The sequence below is a fragment of the Pogona vitticeps genome, chromosome 3 (genome assembly GCF_051106095.1).
Source record: "Pogona vitticeps strain Pit_001003342236 chromosome 3, PviZW2.1, whole genome shotgun sequence".
NCBI lineage: Eukaryota > Metazoa > Chordata > Lepidosauria > Squamata > Agamidae > Pogona > Pogona vitticeps.
The window spans coordinates 262,779,048-262,797,510 of NC_135785.1; the positions used below are offsets into that span (position 1 = coordinate 262,779,048).

The 18,463-nt window shown below is 42.6% G+C and overlaps 1 protein-coding gene across 12 annotated transcripts in view; it reads right to left on the minus strand.

Annotated features, from left to right (window-relative positions):
• FAM168A (family with sequence similarity 168 member A) overlaps positions 1-18,463 on the minus strand; it is a 156,190-nt gene that overhangs the window by 37,474 nt on the left and 100,253 nt on the right. The window lies entirely within an intron of this gene.

The following is an 18,463-nucleotide window of genomic DNA, read 5'->3' on the forward strand; positions in this document are numbered from 1 at the left end:
GGCTGAAAAGAGTCGAAAATAACCGGGCAAGGCGGACCGCTAGACATCCCAGCTCGATTCACTACGTTCAAAAAAGGAGAGAGCTCCCGGCGGATGGCCTCCACTTTAGATTTTAAAAATGCCGCAAATTGGTCCGGAGAAAAACTAGAGGGAGGCCCATCTCCCGGACCAACTCTGGATAGGTCGCGCACTATACGGAAAAGCTCCGCCTGCTGGTTGGACGCTTCGCTTATCCGGTTAGCGAAGAATGATCTACATGCAGCCTTCACCTTATTCAGGTAGAGGTTAGTTGCGACCTTGACAGCTATCCAATTGTTATCCGTCGGATTCTTCCTCCATCTGTGCTCTAGCCTTCTCCTTATTCGCTTCATCATCCGGAGCTCCTGGTTGTGCCAGGGCGCCAGATGAGTTCTGCGCCGGAGAGGGCGTTTGGGCGCGATCATGTCTACTGCCCAGGTGGCAGCGGTGGACCAGCTGTCCACCAGGATGTCGACAGGAGCGCTAGCCAGGTCAGCCGTGATCCCTCTAATGGCATACTGGAAATCAGTCGGATCCAGTAGCCTTCGAGGGCGGACCATAGAAATAGGCCCCTGCTCCCTGCGGGGGGGGGGGGAGGGCCACTGTGAGGTTACATTTAATCAGGTGGTGGTCTGACCATGACAAGGGGACTGACACCAGGTCCATCACCATCAGACCACTCTCGCTCCAATTGGGGGGAAAAAACAGGTCGAGAGTATGACCACCCATGTGTGTGGGGCCGTTGACATGCTGGGACAAGTTCAAGGAAGTCATGGTTTCCAGGAACTCAAGAGCTGGCTCAGTAACCTCTGCCTCTGCATGCACGTTGAAATCGCCCAAGACCAAAAGCCTCGGGGATCCCAATGCCACAGAGACAAAGTCGGCCAGCTCCGGAAGGGAAGTGGTTGGGCCGCAGGGAGCACGGTAGCCCAGCAAAATGCCTATTCCGTCCCTGGTCCCGATCGACACATGGATGGCCTCTAGACCCGGCCTTACCACCGAAGAGCGGCTGGTAACCTCCAAGTTGGATTTATAGACAATGGCGAACCCCCCCCCCCGTCCTTCTAGTCTACCCTGGTGCTGGACATCATAACCGGACGGGCAGATGAGGGCCAGGGGAGGTCCGCCCTCCCCGTTGAGCCATGTCTCGGTTATGCATGCCAGGTCTGCATCCTCCTCCAGGATAAGGTCTTGAATCAACTGGGGTTTGTTGGATATAGACCTGGCATTCAACAGCAGCAGGGTTAGAGTGGAAGGCTGGCTAAACTGACTACCTCGACACTGAGGGCTGGTCACAGCCTCAGAACAGCGAACAGCCTTCAAACATCTGTTCGCTGTTCTACTAACACGAGCCGAGGCTGGACCAACGCCATATCGCCCTCTACCCATGACCACCGGGATGTTAAAAGGCCCCTCGGGATGTTAAAAGGCCCCTCATCAGCATCCTCACCATACGTTTAGCCAAAGCACTTCAACAGGTTTGATCAGAAACCAAACCAATGTAGCCCTCCATTCCACCCTGTCCAGCCATGAAAGAATCTTAAGAAAATTATCTTCCAAAAGAAAGGATTTTGCATCAATTGTTATGGATATAGATGAAATGAAAAAAGGGTTACTCCACTATGCGAGAGTCTCCCCCCCAATAGCAGGTAGGAATAGAGGAGATCTCAACAGAACTGGGGAGAGATGGAAATTGCAGTCCCATCTTACTGGCAGTCCTCGTGGTATCTTAGAGTTACCTAGAGGTTTTTGTATTGAAAATTGACTCCACTTTGCTCCTTTGCACGGGCTTGCCTTAAAATCACTCCCGGCTCATGACAAACAGGATGCTCGCTCATGGAAAACAGGATATAATCCCTCTGTGTTGAACGTTAGCAACAACATAGGCGTACGATCAATGAGAAGAAGAGCAGTAGCTACTGAGAGCTCCCACGCTTTGTCCTGTGACAGGTGGGTGGACCTCTTAGCCTTGGAAACCAACCTGCTTTCTTTGTTTTCACGGAAGCCCCAAGATTCCCCAAGCAGGGAAAGGTGCAAAAACCTTCCCCTTAGGATCTTCCGAGCATGTTCTAAAATTGGGAGATTCCTCTTCAAAAGCAGAACTGATCTCTGTTCAGGGTCCTTCCACACCCAAGACCACCTGTGGTTACTTCTGTCTCTCCATTTCTGCAACTTCGTTCCGGTGGAAAAAGTCACAAGTGCTGCGATTGTCAAGAACCTGGTTGGCAGAAAGCCTTCCCAGTGTATCCTGAATTTCCCAGACATCTTCCGATAGAGCCTGACAGACCTCTCCAGAGTGTTATAAATGTTACTTTTATGAACTGCAACTCCCAAAATTTGCCCAAGCAATCCTGTGTGATGCTACAAATGGTACTTCAAAACTTTTCCGAGTTCTTCTGTCTACCCATAAACATTTGCTGGCAAATAAAATTTTTGCTAACATCTGTATGCCTTTTGCACGTGTTAGTCTGGAGGACTAGAAACATTTGGATGTGTGCATGCTTCTGACTCTGTTACAGCAGCTCTATACGAATAGCAATATTCCAAAATCTAGAAATAGCGCTAAGTCTATCTTTTAAGCGAACAAAAAAAAAAAGCACCAATTTCAACTCAAAATTCAGTGCCACTACAAGTAATATTGCCTTATCCCTAAATGCTTTTTCATTTACCATGTCGATGTACATAACATGAAAGGATTATGTGTCTGCAAAAGATGCCGTTCTTCTCAGAAGAAAGTGTGAATTGAAAGGTAATGAAGGCAGCATTTTTTTTTTTTTTTGAAGCCTGGGCAGATAATGGGCGCATTAAGTCTTGGTGAGCCAGCTTTCCCCTCTGTCTCTTGAATCTGTTTCAGTCCTAATCAACCCAAGATCTACCGTCAGTCAAAGGCTTTGGAGAAATAGTCTGCCAAGCAGAATAGCTGAGATTAGCATGCTGATGATCTACATAGCTTTGATCGACGTTATTTTCTTTCCTTGGTTCTGTTTAGATTATTTTCGCTACCAATAGAAACTATTACAGCTATACTACACTGTGCCCATTCTACTACGTGTAGTCCAAGGAAGTGGTAAGAGTAGACCTCTGCAAATCAGGATAGCTGTCCTCTGGTCCTCCAAAAGCTGTCACTCTTAGCCATGATAGACAAGGCCTGCGATGCCTGATTACATTTAAGCGCTTTGTGATGGTAAATGCTTGAAAAACATTGAGTTGGTAAGCATGGTCTATGGGTGGAGGTGAGCGAGGACCATTGAATGTTAGAAAGAATGGTTCTGATTGACGGAAAGAAACTTAAGGAAGTGGCGTATCGGTTAGTTTTCTGAGCAGTCTGATGTTGAGAGATCAGGGAGAAGGTGGTTTTGGAGTCAGGGAGAGCTGTCTGAGAGATTGGGAGAGGAAAAGGTGATAGAGAGAAAATGAAGAATTCTGCGGAATAAACTTAAAGCTTAGCAATAAATAGAATTATTTTATTTAGTTAGTTATTCATTTATTTAAACATTTATAGCCCACCCTGTATCACAGGATCTCACGGTGGGTTACAAAGCTGTATAAAACAATGTTAAAGCACAATATAGCGTAGGACCCCTCATCTTCTGGATCAGTATCTGCTGATTCACTTATCCACTGCCTGAAAAATACTGAATTAAAAAAAAACCAAAATGCACATTTATAAATATTTCCAGGATGCATTTACCAGAACTGGCCACTAGTGGTAGCCAGAGACTATGCAATGTATAGCATTCAACATTTCCCCGTTTTTCAGCATCCATGGGGCGGATCTTGGAACTGATCCCCCATGGATACTGTGGTCCTACTGTAGTCAAAACAATTTAAAATCAAATAGCAGAAATTAAAATATTCGAACATTAAAAATACTAAAGCTATTGCATCAAAACCTATGCCAGCCACATTTACCACTGCCCAAAGGCTCCAATAAATATGTCTTCACTTGGCACCAAAAGGGTGCAAATGTTGGGGTCACAGCTCCCCGGTCAAGCTTCCCTCTTTGGAGGAACTCAGCCGCACTTCTCTGGCTTTTCCTGCATTGAGAGAGCCCAGGGAGGGTCAGATGTGGGGAAGACTGTGGACGTTTGATTGGAACTGTGTTTCTCCCAACAGCCGTTTAGTCTCCACATTTGTGGGGCTACAGCAGAAAAATCCCTCCTCCATATCTCCACAGAATGACTTGTTCTCAATGGTGGGACTCAGAGGAAGGCCTCCCCAGTAGATCTTAGCAATCGGCCAGGTTTATACAGAGGGAAAGGCACTCCTTGTCAATACCTTAAACTCAGACCAGAACCACTGCAAATCCTTCAGTACACAGAGGTTCTGAAGGATGCTCTTGGTAGCGGTCCAGCTGCCGCATCCTGCCCCTGCTGCAGCATCCGTGTCATCCTCAAGGGTACACTGTGGTAGTTTAACTGGGAAGTTACCAAGAATCCAGCATCACCTGGGATAACTCAGGCAGGGAGCCTTAGGAAAACTTTGTCTTATCTGAGTTAAGTGGGGCTGAATTCAATACCTAAGGGTGGGCTATGTGGGTGGTGTCATAAGAGCCCAAGCAAAAGGGCAATTATATACACAAGTAGGGGCAGCCAAAGGTCAAGTGGTAGCAAAAGGGGAAGATGTTGAAAGTGAAGATAATTAAGGAAAACACATTTATTACCGTTATTTAAAGAGACCGTTACCTAAATGGTCAAGTGATAAGACAAAGGAAGCTTTGACATCAGTGTCAGAGAGAAGGGTACATGAAGAGGCCATTCTCCACACTGTCACTAAATGAGCCTCACTTGAGACCACAGTAATATTGCAGAGTCCACTTTCCCAGAACGGAAAAGGAAAAAAGTGTGCTGTTTGTATACCACCCCGTAGCACTTAAAGCACTCTCTGGATGGTTTACAAGTTAATGATGCAAGCTACACATTGTCCCTCCAGCGAGCTGGGTACTCAGTCTACTGACCTCGGAAGGATGGAAGGTTGAGTAAACCTTGAACCGGCAACCTGGGATTGAACCCTGGTTTGTGAGCACAGTTTGGGCTGCAGTACAGCTGTTTAACCGCTGTGCCACAAGCTTCTCTGTAATCGCTATGTGGTCTGTCTGCCTAGCTCACTGATATGTCTCCCCAAACTTGGAACAGGTGGGTTGGCACAGTGGGTAAAGATCTTAAAGAGCACTGCATATCAAACTGCACGGTTAGTTCACTCTGATTTAAAGCAATACTGCAGAACAGAAAGAAAACAAAACTGGGCTACGTTTGCCAGGAGAAGACATTAAAATGCAGAGCATTGAAATTCAAACCCTACTTCACTCTGAGTGAGGTACACACCATGGATTGCTAGCAGGTAAAATGTCCCGGCCCACAAAGCAGCTCAGCTGTAATATAACAGTCTGTTCTAGTGAAAATGTCATGCAACTGCTTTTTAGCATTCTGGTATGCCATACGGGCAGGCTGTAGGAGAAAGAACACCCTCCCCAAGGTTGCCATTTGCTGCCAATTTGGCCCGGCAATATAGCTATATTCTTGTATTTGCCAGAACAACTGTAGACACAACTCAAATTTATAAAAACTTCATCTCTGTGCACTGAAGAGCAGGGTGGTCATGACCTCAGTGCAAGAAGATTTAGAAATTACCCCACCCTTGACCTCTAAATACTTAATTGCTGCATCCTAATTAACTTCAGACTGCCCATATGTTATTTTTGGATGCCTCTGGACTAATACCAGAAAAGCAAATTGCTCTCAAATCCATTTGCTTCCGACAAACACAAAAGCAGATGGAGCGTGCACAGAATATTAGCAAAACCAGTTTTAGAGCGTTAAAAAGGCTTAAGGCTTCTCTCTCAGGTCCCTGGGCCAGCTTCAAAATGATGCTTTGGGGAAACGGGGAATTTGCAGTATCTGAACTAGCAAAGCTACACATCTGTGTCTGAAGATGAATCTCGCACAAATGAAGTCTAATTTCATAGGCTGGAAAAGCTGAAAGGTCCCATTCCAAGGAAACAAATAATTCATTATGTATCCAACAGGTGGCATTCTGGAGAAATTAATGGTCATATTCTGAAAACAATAAAATCCCAGCGAGCATTAAAATGTCAACATAAATGACTTGTAGTTTGGGTTTTCGTATTTGTTTGGATGTGAAAGCATTAATTAAAACAGAAATTTATGGTGTCGCTAACTCAATTGCTACACAAGCAAGCGTGCGGGTAAGCACCAGCGCCAACAGGAACAGCTCACAACAGAGTCCAAGGTACCAATTTAACAAACAAAAGGAGGAAGGTGGCATAAAAATTAAAACATTGATTTCCACATCCTGGAGTATACTAAAAATTATATATTTTCTGAAAAACTGCACAATAACCTGTAATTAAAATGAAAATTAAACTTAATAAATGCAAGAGCTCAACAGATATCTGTTTTTGCATTTTTACAAAACTCGAATAACTCCCAGGAAGCCAAAGTTTCTAAAACTACGGTACTTATCAATTAATTTGGTTGCCTGCTCAGCTTATAAATGAGTTTTACTAGACAGGCCTTTGCCAGACTCTCCCTTATGCATATTTCCCACCGGTACTCCTCTACTAGTGACAAGATCGCCTCGCTGTCAGAATTCATTGCTCACATCACCGCTCTTGGTTGTGGTGACGACCTGTCGTTCCTCCGTACAGGCAGAAGCAATAGAGGGGCCCCCAATCTCTGTGATGACCCCTGGGGATTGGAAGATCAAACACCCCCCTGATCACTGCAGGGAGCAACAGGCCAGCAGCCACACGTATGGTTATCTTTTAAACATAAGCCCCTATTATTCTACCCAGGCTTCGTGCTCTGGTGAGGACACTCATACAGAGCGTGTTACCGTGGTCTTTCGAGACTGAAGGATGCCTAAGAAGAAGCTCCCAAAGGCGCTACAAAGCAATCAGCACCAGTAACTTGGGGCACAAAGTTTTCAAATTCTAAAAGTCCATTATTTTATAATATTAATTAGTAACACAATACCTGAACAAAAGTCAAAACTGGGTAGTCAATGTTACACAGGTACTGTAGTTAACCTTTTCTTAAATATTATCTATCTATCTATCTATCTATCTATCTATCTATCTATCTATCTATCTATCTATCTATCTATCTATCTATCTATCTATCTATCTATCTATCTATCTATCTATCTATCTATCTATCTATCATCTTCTGAAGTTCCAACCACATGTTCAGTCCAAGATTAGTGCTTCTAGCGTAAGGTGAGAATGCCTGTATAAATACAGCTGTACAGATTCCTGATCATTTGTACAACCAGGCATACATGCAATCCATTCTCATATTTTAGAGGTGTGCAGAGGAAGTGGGACAGGGCCCATGGACACAACCTGTACCTTCCAGATGTTGGTACAGCACATTGGGAGAATAACAGAGAATGGATTATATCTGGAAAATATATGTCACTCAGTGCTTTATGCATGCTAGAATAAGCAGGCTCTTAATATTCATTAATTTCACTTTTTGGTCTTATACATTAAACAAATGTTATCTGAAGTGCATGCTGTTGAGATGAATGTTGTAAAATATTTGCAATTATTCAAATAAAAGTAATTTACATGGAAAGCTTTTAATTCATTTGACCGTAACATTCAGATTACATTAAGTTTACCTTTTAAAAAAGTTTCCGCACTGTCCAATCGTATATTTCAGGTCACATACTTCGGGCTATTACAAGAGCTTCTGGGATGTTCATACAGCACGTAAAAATGGCATGTTTACTAAAAAGAAGTCAAAAATGCTGAATCTAGTTCCCCGTCAATTATGTGGTGGTGTGGGAACACCCGCTTTCAAGAGCAGGATGCACTTATAGGGAACTGCAGAAATATTCCTGAACTCCTCAAACAGAGCATGAAGCCCAGAACTTGGTAATGTTACTTTTTTTTTACTAAAAATCCCAAAATCCCCAGTTACCATACTGGCTGGGAGATTCGAAGAATTATAGTCCAAAAAACTAATGTTTCGAAGCTCCCATTAATCCATTCTGCAAGTGCTCAGTTTAGAGCAAGTACGGTCCGGCCAAAAACTTAAGGGGAGTTACGCTGATCACCCTTGGATGTACAACCAAGGCAAGGCACCTATCAGAGGACAAAACCCATTTTTGCTGTGCAAAGAATTCTTGTGAAGAGAGAATCAACAAATGATAGCCATCAGATATACAGCATGCAATTATAATGGACAATACACTGTTACTGATAAAGGCAGGTTCTAATTATGGAGACTCTCCAAGAAAAATTACAGGGTTGAACTCCCCTTTTGTTGGGATTTCAGCAGTGGCGACAATCTGACAGAGGCTCTTCACTCACACACAAACACACCCACACCCCTTAGTTGTAAGAATACCTTGCTTATGAGCCACACAAGGTCAGCTTTACTGAAGGGCCTTCAGAAGGCTTTATTTCAGATTTAAGCAGTTTGTGAGTTTGAACTCTGTTCAGATGGCCTGGAAATATGTGATTGCGCAGCTTATACTGTAATGTACACGAATCAGTAAAAAAATGAAACAAAAATAAACTGAGGCAAAAACATAACGACACTGCAAAGATTAACTGCTATATATTAACATAAGCTTTTGTAGATAAAACCCACTTCCTCAGACATAAAGGTGAAACTATGTAACTTCCATATTCATTCATTCATTAAAAATATTTATATGCCACCTTTCTCCTAAAGAATTCAAGGTGGCTTACAGTATTAATACATGTATTATTCATAAATGTCCCCATAATCAGATGACACAAAGCATCACCATTCAATGATTTCACTTCAGAATGAAACTAGATGCAAAACATCAGCCATCAGTATAATATCTAAAATAGCTGCAAAATTATGCAAGGTTAACTTAAATATGAAGATGTATGTGATAGCCTGTGATGTATGGAAGTGAGAGCTGGACTATAAAGAAGGCTGACCTCAATACATCGCTACTGGAAAAACCATAGCTTTGACTATGTGGACTTTTGTCTGCAAGGTGATGTCTCTGCTTTTTAAGATGCTGTCTAGGTTTGTCATCGCTTTCCTCCCAAGAAGCAGGTCTCTTTTAATTTCGGGGCTGCGGTCACCATCTGCAGTGATCATGGAGCTCAAGAAAGTAAAATCTGTCACTGCCTCCATATCTTCCCCTTCTATTTGCCAGGAGGTGATGGGACCAGTGGCCATGATCTTAAGTTTTTTTGATGTTGAGGTTCAGACCAATTTTTGCACTCTCCTCTTTCACTCTCATTACAAGGTTCTTTAATTCCTCCTCACTTTCTGCCATGAGCGTGATGTCATCTGCATATCGGAGGTTGTTGATATTTCTTCCGGCAATCTTAATTCCGGCTTGGGTTTCTTCCAGTCCAGCCTTCCGCATGATGTATTCTGCATATAAGTTGAATAAGCAAGGGGACAATATACAGCCTTGTCGTACTCCTTTCCCAATTTGGAACCAATCAGTTGTTCCATATCCAGTTCTCACTGTTGCTTCCTGTCCCAGATATAGATTTCTTAGGAGATAGACAAGGTGGTCAGGCACTCCCATTCCTTTAAGGACTTGCCATAGTTTGCTGTGGTCCACACAGTCAAAGGCTTTTGCGTAGTCAATGAAGCAGAAGTAGATGTTTTTTCTGAAACTCTCTGGCTTTCTCCATAATCCAGCGCAAGTTAGCAATTTGGTCTCTAGTTCCTCTGCCCCTTTGGAATCCAGGTTGTACGTCTGGGAGTTCTCGGTCCACATACTGCTGAAGCCTACCTTGTAGGATTTTGAGCATAACCTTGCTAGCATGTGATATAAGCAGCCCTACTAACACCCAAAAACATACGCAAGTCATTCTACCTCACAGACTGCTGCAGCCATCATTCAATATTCAGCCTTTTAATTGCATGCCTCTTTTCTCCCTTCCTAAGTTCCTAATGCAGCATTTTAATTGCTTTTCTATCATCTCCAATACAATCTTCTCCCCCTTTTGTTGCAAGGATTACAGCCAAATAAAAAGATAAAGCTGCATTTTATTAACATGGAAATCAGAAATTAATTTCCACACGAAATTTGGAGACTGTCCATGCATTTCTCCTTCCGACTCCATCTCTGGAAGATTATGAATCCAGAAAGTAATCAAAAGCAGCTTGACGCTCTGCATACTTCCAAAGCTGAGAAAACTGTATTCAGACACTCTGCTCTGGAAGGAAATGTGCCCCCCCCCAAAAGAAACCAACTTCAGCTTCAGCATCCTTATTCACCCAATGACTAAGCTGTTTGGGGACAACAGGAGTTGTAATCCAACACATTCAGAGGGTCTTAGGTTGGGGGAAAGCTTGGCTGGAGGCTTTAATGCGAATGACAAAGAGAATCTGAAGAAGCATCTGTTAAGCCTGAAACTCATGAAGTGTACACACTTTGTGGACTGTTTACCAACGTTCTTTTCCATCACTCCTCCTCAGTAGCCCTTCAGCCTGCATATGAACGGCTTCTGCGGACCCTTGTCTGTATTTCTTGCAGTTTCTTTCATGTGCCTGCTCACCACAACACACACAGTCAATTGCTAAAGTGGTCGCAGAATATTTTGTTTTCTCTGTAGGGCAATGCTTCTCCAGGGCTTGGAGCATGATTAATTATCAGGCCTCGTTGCTCCTGCAACTTATTACAGAGAGAGATGTGGGAGGCCTGGCAGCTATTGGTTGCTGGGGCCTACCAAGCCTAGTGCTTCTCTCACAACATCTTCCCGTTCTTATTATTTGTGTGAACATGTTATGATCAGAGTGGCTAGCTTACAGATGTTGGTTTTATTTTCTTTTTTTCTTTTTTTAAAAAAACACCCCACACCATTCTTTTCTACAATAAAATGAAATTTACCCGCAAGCAAATGTTTTCAGCACTAGGGAATGATATTTCTCAGAAGTCTCAATTAGCCATACCAAGAATCGAAATGGCCCCTTGCACATAAAAAGTTAGCTGCAACTGTTATGGGCCGCCCAGAGAATACTTTATAAAGCTTCCCCCCTCCCCTTTCCTCATCAAGCCGAGAACTAGTGACCTTCAGGCACAAGTCCATTTTGTGCTTCGTTGACATTGCTTAAAACGGTCATGCCCTCACTTTGCAGGAGGGCTCAAACACCTTGGCACCCTTGACTGAGACATCATTTGAAAATCCTGGGTCTAAACGTTTGGAAGTACGAACTTCAAATAGTTGCTTTTCCATTCTAGAAGAAATAATTACCTTCCTAAACAATACGTTATCGGAAATGCCTTTTTTTCTCATCTGCAAATGCTTTGAAGCTTGCAGGCAGACCTGTTCCAAGGAGAAGTCAATCCTTCTTGAGAAGTACTAAGTACTTATCTTAATCTGCCTTTGAAGGCACGGAACCTGCTGGATCTCTGGCAGCAATCCCAAACTTGTTTAGCTCTTATTCTTCCACAAGAGGCTAAAGGTCTTTCTCTCTCTAGGAAAAGATCACTGTCACTTTCAATGCAAGCGGGAGAGCTGAAGCTTTGCCCTTCAACGATACAGCCACTCAATACCCTCTTCCTCCGTTAGCTGCTGTTGCTCATGCAGGCTGTTTAAGGATAAGAAAATGTAGATAAAAATTCACAGACTGGTTATCCTTCTGGTCTAAGCTGTTGTGTCATCCCGCAATGGAATCATCACGCGTGTGAAAGGACACACAAGACAGGGTTGAGAAACCTGTGGCCCCCACTTTGAATCTAGAAGGAGTTGGTTCACAGCACCAATCATCCTCTCGCCATGTGCGAAGAGCCATCAGTTGCCCACTGCGAGACTAAAGACAGAACACACTGTTTGCATACAAAAGATCCCAAGTTCAGTCACCTTCCCAGTTAAGGGATCACGGACCGCAGGACTAGGAAGAAGTCTTTTTCCATATAGGTTCACATATTCACAGAACTGTGTGTTGGTACTGCAAGCAAGCCCAGACACTCAGCGAAGAACTGGCACGAATATCCAGATGTACATCATTTCAAAGCTGGTGAGAACTGGTGTCTGGTTTAAGGGGCATAGTGTGAACACATCTACACACTACCTGCATCACTTGGCAACTATAAGATGCTGCAATAGTCATGTTCAGATATTATGCCCAAACAGGGTGTATAAGAGGTGCAGGACCAATTTTTTTTTTAAAAAAAATCAGCCAACAGTTATTTGTAAAGAAAATGGCACAGAAGGTTGATTCTTTAAAAATTTAGATTTCTTTATGAAAGTGCACTAAATAGAACCATTCTTTTTCTCTGAATCAAGCCCAAGAGCATTCCATAATTAAATTTAAGAAGTGTGAAATTTCATTAAATTGCTCAATTTTAAGCAGATTGGGTAATTAATTCTGAAGGACAACAGAACTTAAGTGGGGAAAAATTAATACTGCAATTTTTTATCTGACTTCCAGCCTTCTGCCATCTGTGCGATTAATTCCCATTCATGTAATACATCCGTGTCCCTCGGCTTGGTCTTTTATGAATTTATACAGAATCTGACCTTATCAATCAAGGGAGGTTAACGGCTTGTAAATGTTGATAGATAGCCAAGAGCAAATGGCTAAATCCTTCTGACCCTTCAGTATAAAACTGAAACTGAAACAGAATCCACATTTATTTAGCAGCCATGGCAGGAGAAAAATACAAAGAAAAAATGCACTCATGCTGTTTTAAGCTGAAGGACAGGCAGCAGATCTGCATCCTAGGAAATACGCAGGAGGGAAAGGGAGGGATTAAAGAGTAGACCTCAAAGTATGAATAAAAGTAATGGATGTGCGACTGGTCGAGGTGCAATTCCACGCTACCCTCAGTGTGCATCAGCGTTGATTTTCTGTTGTATTCCACTGCCAGGACTTGTTCAAACCTTATCATAATTCTGTTTTTGTACACAGAACACAGTCTCTAAGTTGCTGAATGTATGATGTCTGAGTGAATGTCGAACCACATGATCTCAGTGGGAAAGCAAAGATGCCAGTTTGTAGCTATAATCCAACATCCTTTTTTTCCTTCCCATTTATTCTCCCAGTACAGGACTCAAGACGAAATGGCTGAACCTCCTTCCAAGCATGAGAACAGTACAGACCGAAAGGATCAAGCTTGTCCTGAGACTCTATGGGGAAGTGCTCTCCTGGACAGAAAGGTCCCCTGTGAGCTGATAGGTCCTCAAGGGCTGGGGGCTCTCCTTGAGGGAAAAGTCTTCATCCTGGGGAGACCTGTTTTCCTAAAGCCTGCAGCTTAACTTCCATCCCCAGAGAGACCAACAATTTCCATGTGTGCAGAACACTGAATGGGCCTGCAATATCTCAACAATATAAACCTCAGCCATTATTCCAGGTAATATCTCTTTGTACGGCCACACTTTGCTTGTTATCTTCTTAGATCTTTTCCCATGATGTCTCCTTTGCTGTTTCCAGCGTTCGGGCCACATCTCCCGATCTGATTGTTGTTCTGAACTAGACTGTCTGACCCTGGATTGTTGCTGGGCTTTGGGTTTGAACTTTCCTCCCTTGGCTTATGTCACCCCCACAGCACGACTCTGCTTCTTGCCCTTCACTTATCCTATAGATTTTTCTTGGATTAGCAATTTGTGGAGGCAATTCTTTCCTTCAGGAGCCTCATGCAACAGTACATTAAGCTCCAAAAGCCAGCTGTTTTGCTGGAAATTGCACAGATTTCCTTTACTGTTAAACTATTTGCTGTAATTGAAACCCTCATTGGGTGCATTAACTCCAAATGCTAAATGCATACTTGATCTCAGCTGGTTTGTATTTGGATGGGGGAACCATCAGGAAATAGCAGAGGTCACAATTCAAAGGATCCAAGCATCCACAATATTGCCATGATATCATTCTAAACAGATCTGATCTTGCCCAATTTCAGAGACTAAGTAGACTTAGCCTCGGCTTGGAGAATAACAACGATCTTCAGGTAAGGCTAAGAAAGAATAGCTGCTCCTGAAGCCAGAGTTGGCAGTACTGGGAGAGGTGGGTGAACTGTCTGAGCCAGGAAAAGTCTACCTCCTCTGTTCCTAGTTCTGCATCATGAAAAGATCCATGTCTTGTGCATCTGTTACTACACTTCAAACATCCTCTCTCCTGGAGTCCAGGTTAATGAGCGAAGTGAATAAATATAAATCACATCATCCCAATTCTGGTTGCCCTTACACTGGTTACCTGTCTGTTGCGGTGCCAGCTTCAAGATGATGAGTCATACAATGAACATAAGACATTCAAATAATAATCCACTGCAGCAATAATTATCTGGAGAGGCAGTAATTCATTTTACAGCCAGTGATAATGAATAAGTAGCTAGTAACTCATCTTAAAAAGCAGAGACATCACCTTGCCAACAAAAGTCCGAATAGTCAAAGCTATGGTTTTTCCTGTTGTGATGTATGGATGTGAGAGCTGGACCATAAAGAAAGCTGACCGCCGAAGAATTGATGCCTTTGAATTGTGGTGCTGGAGGAGGCTCTTGAGAGTCCCCTGGACTGCAAGGAGAACAAACCTATCCGTTCTGAAGGAAATCAACCATGAGTGCTCACTGGAAGGACAGATCCTGAAGCTGAGGCTCCAATACTTTGGCCATCTGATGAGAAGAGAAGACTCCTTGGAAAAGACCTTGATGTTAGGAAAGTGTGACGGCAAGAGGAGAAGGGGACGACAGAGGACGAGATGGCTGGACAGGGTCATAGAAGCGACCAACATGAATCTGACCAAACTCCGGGAGGCCGTGGAAGGCAGGAGGGCCTGGCGTGCTCTGGTCCATGGGGTCACGAAGAATCGGACACGACTAAACGACTAAACAACAACAACAACTCAGTGCTGACATCTTCATAATCTCAAGAACCTCCATTAGAAGCAGAACTAGCCCAGGCCCTTCCTAATCACTTGTGTTATGTGACAGAATGACAAACATGCACCAGGAAATTATGACCACCACCCCGGTCTAGTCATTTATTTGAGCTGCAGAAAATTGCAAATGTCTCTCTTTTTTAGAAGGGTAGTAATCTATCTCCTGATTAGGATGCCTTGAACGGGAGTGTCATGTATACCATGAGATTAAAGAAGAATCTTGATCTTCTTGACCAAAACCAAGAGGATGAGCCACCCAGAGACCTCTGGGTAGTGTGGGCGGCATATAAATTGAATGAATGAATGAATGAATGAATGAATGAATGAATGAATGAATGAATAAATAAATAAATAAATAAATAAATAAATAAATAAATAAATAAATAAAATGTTCTGTTCCCCATGGTGAGATGTAGCGATAAACCAGAGTTTAAAGGGGGAAAGGGGAAATTCTTTCGTAGTCTCACCCTCTGAACAAGATGTAGCGGCTACCACTGCTCCTAAATTGGTTCTAGGCTTAGAATCAACAGTCACTAAAACGAATGGAATGATTTACAGTGTAAACCCAGTTGGACCAGTTTGTGTTGAAATGGCCAGTGCTGTAGTGGTCTGTTATCATAGTATTCAGTGGTTCCCAACACTGAACCCCAAATGTTCTCGGACTACAACTTCCATAAATCCTACCCAGCACAGCTAGTGGTGAAGGCTTCTGGGAGTTGTAGTCCAAGAAAATCTAGGGAGACAAGAATGGAAACCACTGACAGCAACAACCGAAATTATGACTAAATGCCATGTCAAAGATGATTCCAAAGGCTAGGTTGCCATGAGAAGCATCAAGGACAGCAGTTATAGATCTCAACCAACTTAAGGGCTTGTTGCTTAGTGATTGCTGCTGAAGAAAAAACTGCCTTGAGAGCCACATATTTTTCTACTTTTGTGCAGTAAACAGACAATGATTACAAACTGATGTGTTATAAAGCTCATCTAAACAAAGGATATGTTTACAGTGTCTGGCCAACAAGGGAATCTTAGCTATGTTAGTAGTATACTTGCTAGAAAGAGGCTTTGGAGACACAAATGGTTCGACAAGAAAGCCCTTTACAACAATTTTAGAAATATATCTATTTGAAGTAGAAGAGGAGAAAAATAATAATAACTATTTGCAACAACAAAGAAGCACAGCAAAGATGAAAGGTACTGAGGAGAGGTTCTCAAACGACAGACATAAAGGAAGGGTAAAGAAAAGTACGGTACTTAAGAAATAAAATAGATGGAGGAAGTCAAATAAATTGTTTCTGGAGTAAACCAGAAGGCTCAGCTAGGACAGAATATTTCAGTGATGTCCCTCTGATGGTGGACGAACAGGAACGGAAGGTACATGAGCAGTAGGAGGGTGCTCACCTCAAGAGTGTTCTGAACAACCTGCACAGGCTCAGAAATCCAGGCTCAGAGACCACAAAGAAGAAAAGACAGTGGCATGCACACTAAAGTGGATGGGAGCTGACTGGGTTCTGGGAGGTTCTGGAAAGGACTGAGCAGGAAAACCCATTAGTGCAAATCATAGAATCACAGAATAGTGAAGTTGGAAGGGGCCTCCAAGGCCATCAAGTCCAACCCCCTGCTCAAGGCAGGAATACAAATCAAACGATATCTGCTAGGTGGTTGTCTAAGTTTCCCTTGAATGGCTCCAATGTTGGGAGCACTGAAAACATGAAGAAAGAGTGGACACCGCTTTAAAAAACAGACAAAAAATTGTAACGCTAAAACACATTAACCAAATTAAAGAATCAAAACGTTAAAAGCAATCTTATACCACATTTCTAAAAGGACTACACCAAAGCTATCTATTACTGATTCTCATTGTTCTACCTTGTCCTCCTAAGCGTAATCTCAAGAGAGAGAAAGGCATTTCTATATTAAATTAATTTTAAAGGTAGTTTTCTAAATAATCAGGTTTTCAGTGTACATGCTCAGTTTGCACATTCTTTTCCCATGCCCCATCTCTCCTTGGCAGAAAGTGAGTCGCTGATGAGAGCAAGAAGGCTAAGCATTATTTAACAGTGAAGGGACTCAATTCAAAGAATAGTTCACCATCCCAGAAACAGTAAGCAGCACGTAATCTTTACTCAAGGATGCAATACAAAAGGGGAGGACTGCAGGCAGCAACTGTGCGGAAGCTAAGCAGGCCAGAATTAGTACAGCTTGAGAACCTCCCACCTGCCACCTCGAATTCTATGTTGTTTGTTGTTGTTTAGCCATTAAGTTGTGTCCGACTCTTCGTGACCCCATGGACCAGAGCACACCAGGCCCTCCCGTCTTCCACTGCCTCCCAGAGTTGGGTCAAAGTCATGTTGGTCACTTCTATGACCCTGTCCAATCATCTCGTCCTCCGTCGTCCCCTTCTCCTCTTGCCTTCACACTTTCCCAACATCAGGGCCTTTTCCAGGGACGAGCTCTATGAGGGATAGCTTAAATATAATAATCTCTCATGCACAAAAGGAGAAGAATAAAGAAAACAGCCTACAGCCAAATGACACCAAAGCAACAAAAGAATGCTGGTGTTGACATCTCTCAGCTTTCACTTTCACAACAAACCTAGCAGATTTTGGCAAAACCGTTCCGTATCTTTCATTGTAAAAATTACATTAATCATAAATGTCTCACAGATTTCTAGGGGAACCGAGAAACACCACATTAATAGTATAAAAGAGCCAAAGTCATAACTTCCATTCATTTTTTTAACATAATGAACCACATGCATGATACTTAATTACCATCTTCTAAAAATGATATGGAAGGCTCGTAAATTCCCATACATTTTCCACAAAAGCCAAGCTTGCACTGAATATTCTTCCATAAAGGAATTATTTGTAGAAATGGATTTAATGAGTATAAATGACAAAATAGTGCTTGAAATAGTGAATTTTACAAATTGGCACTGCTTCTCTTACAGAAACATATTACAATGTAATTTTTATCTATTAGAAAATGTGCAAAAATTGCTGTGGCCCAAGCTGATGAGGGAAAGAATGGTTCTGTGGAATTATTTTAAGTTTCACATCAATATTAAATTACAATAATTAAGACAAGGAATGCTATGGAATACGCATCTTGGTACGCAAAGCAAACTCTTGAATGGAGAACAATAAAGTTTACCATTGTCACACTCATTTAAGAAAAAGGGATGTAGAAGTAGCTCAGAAAACTGTTAGATCAATGTGTCCTCCGGGTAAATTAACAGGAAACATTACTTAAGAATCAAGATCCTTGATCAAGAAACAAGATTTAAGAATCAATGAAGTCCAGATGGAACAATTCAGAAATATTATTTTGGGGGACTATGGCTGAAATCCTGTTGCTTAGCATACCAAGTTGCACCATAGTAGGCCCAATTTATCACTGAGGATTTGGTGAGTTAACTCCTCTGTACGTTCAACCGATTCAAATCCGCCTATTCTAGCTGCAACTTACTATGCTGAAGTAAGTCACAACTAGAGCGGATCTATTTCAATCAATTATACATTCAAAGGCATTGGCTCATCACATTTCCACTCATTCAGTAGGTGTTCTGTAAAGAGACTTACTATGCAACACGA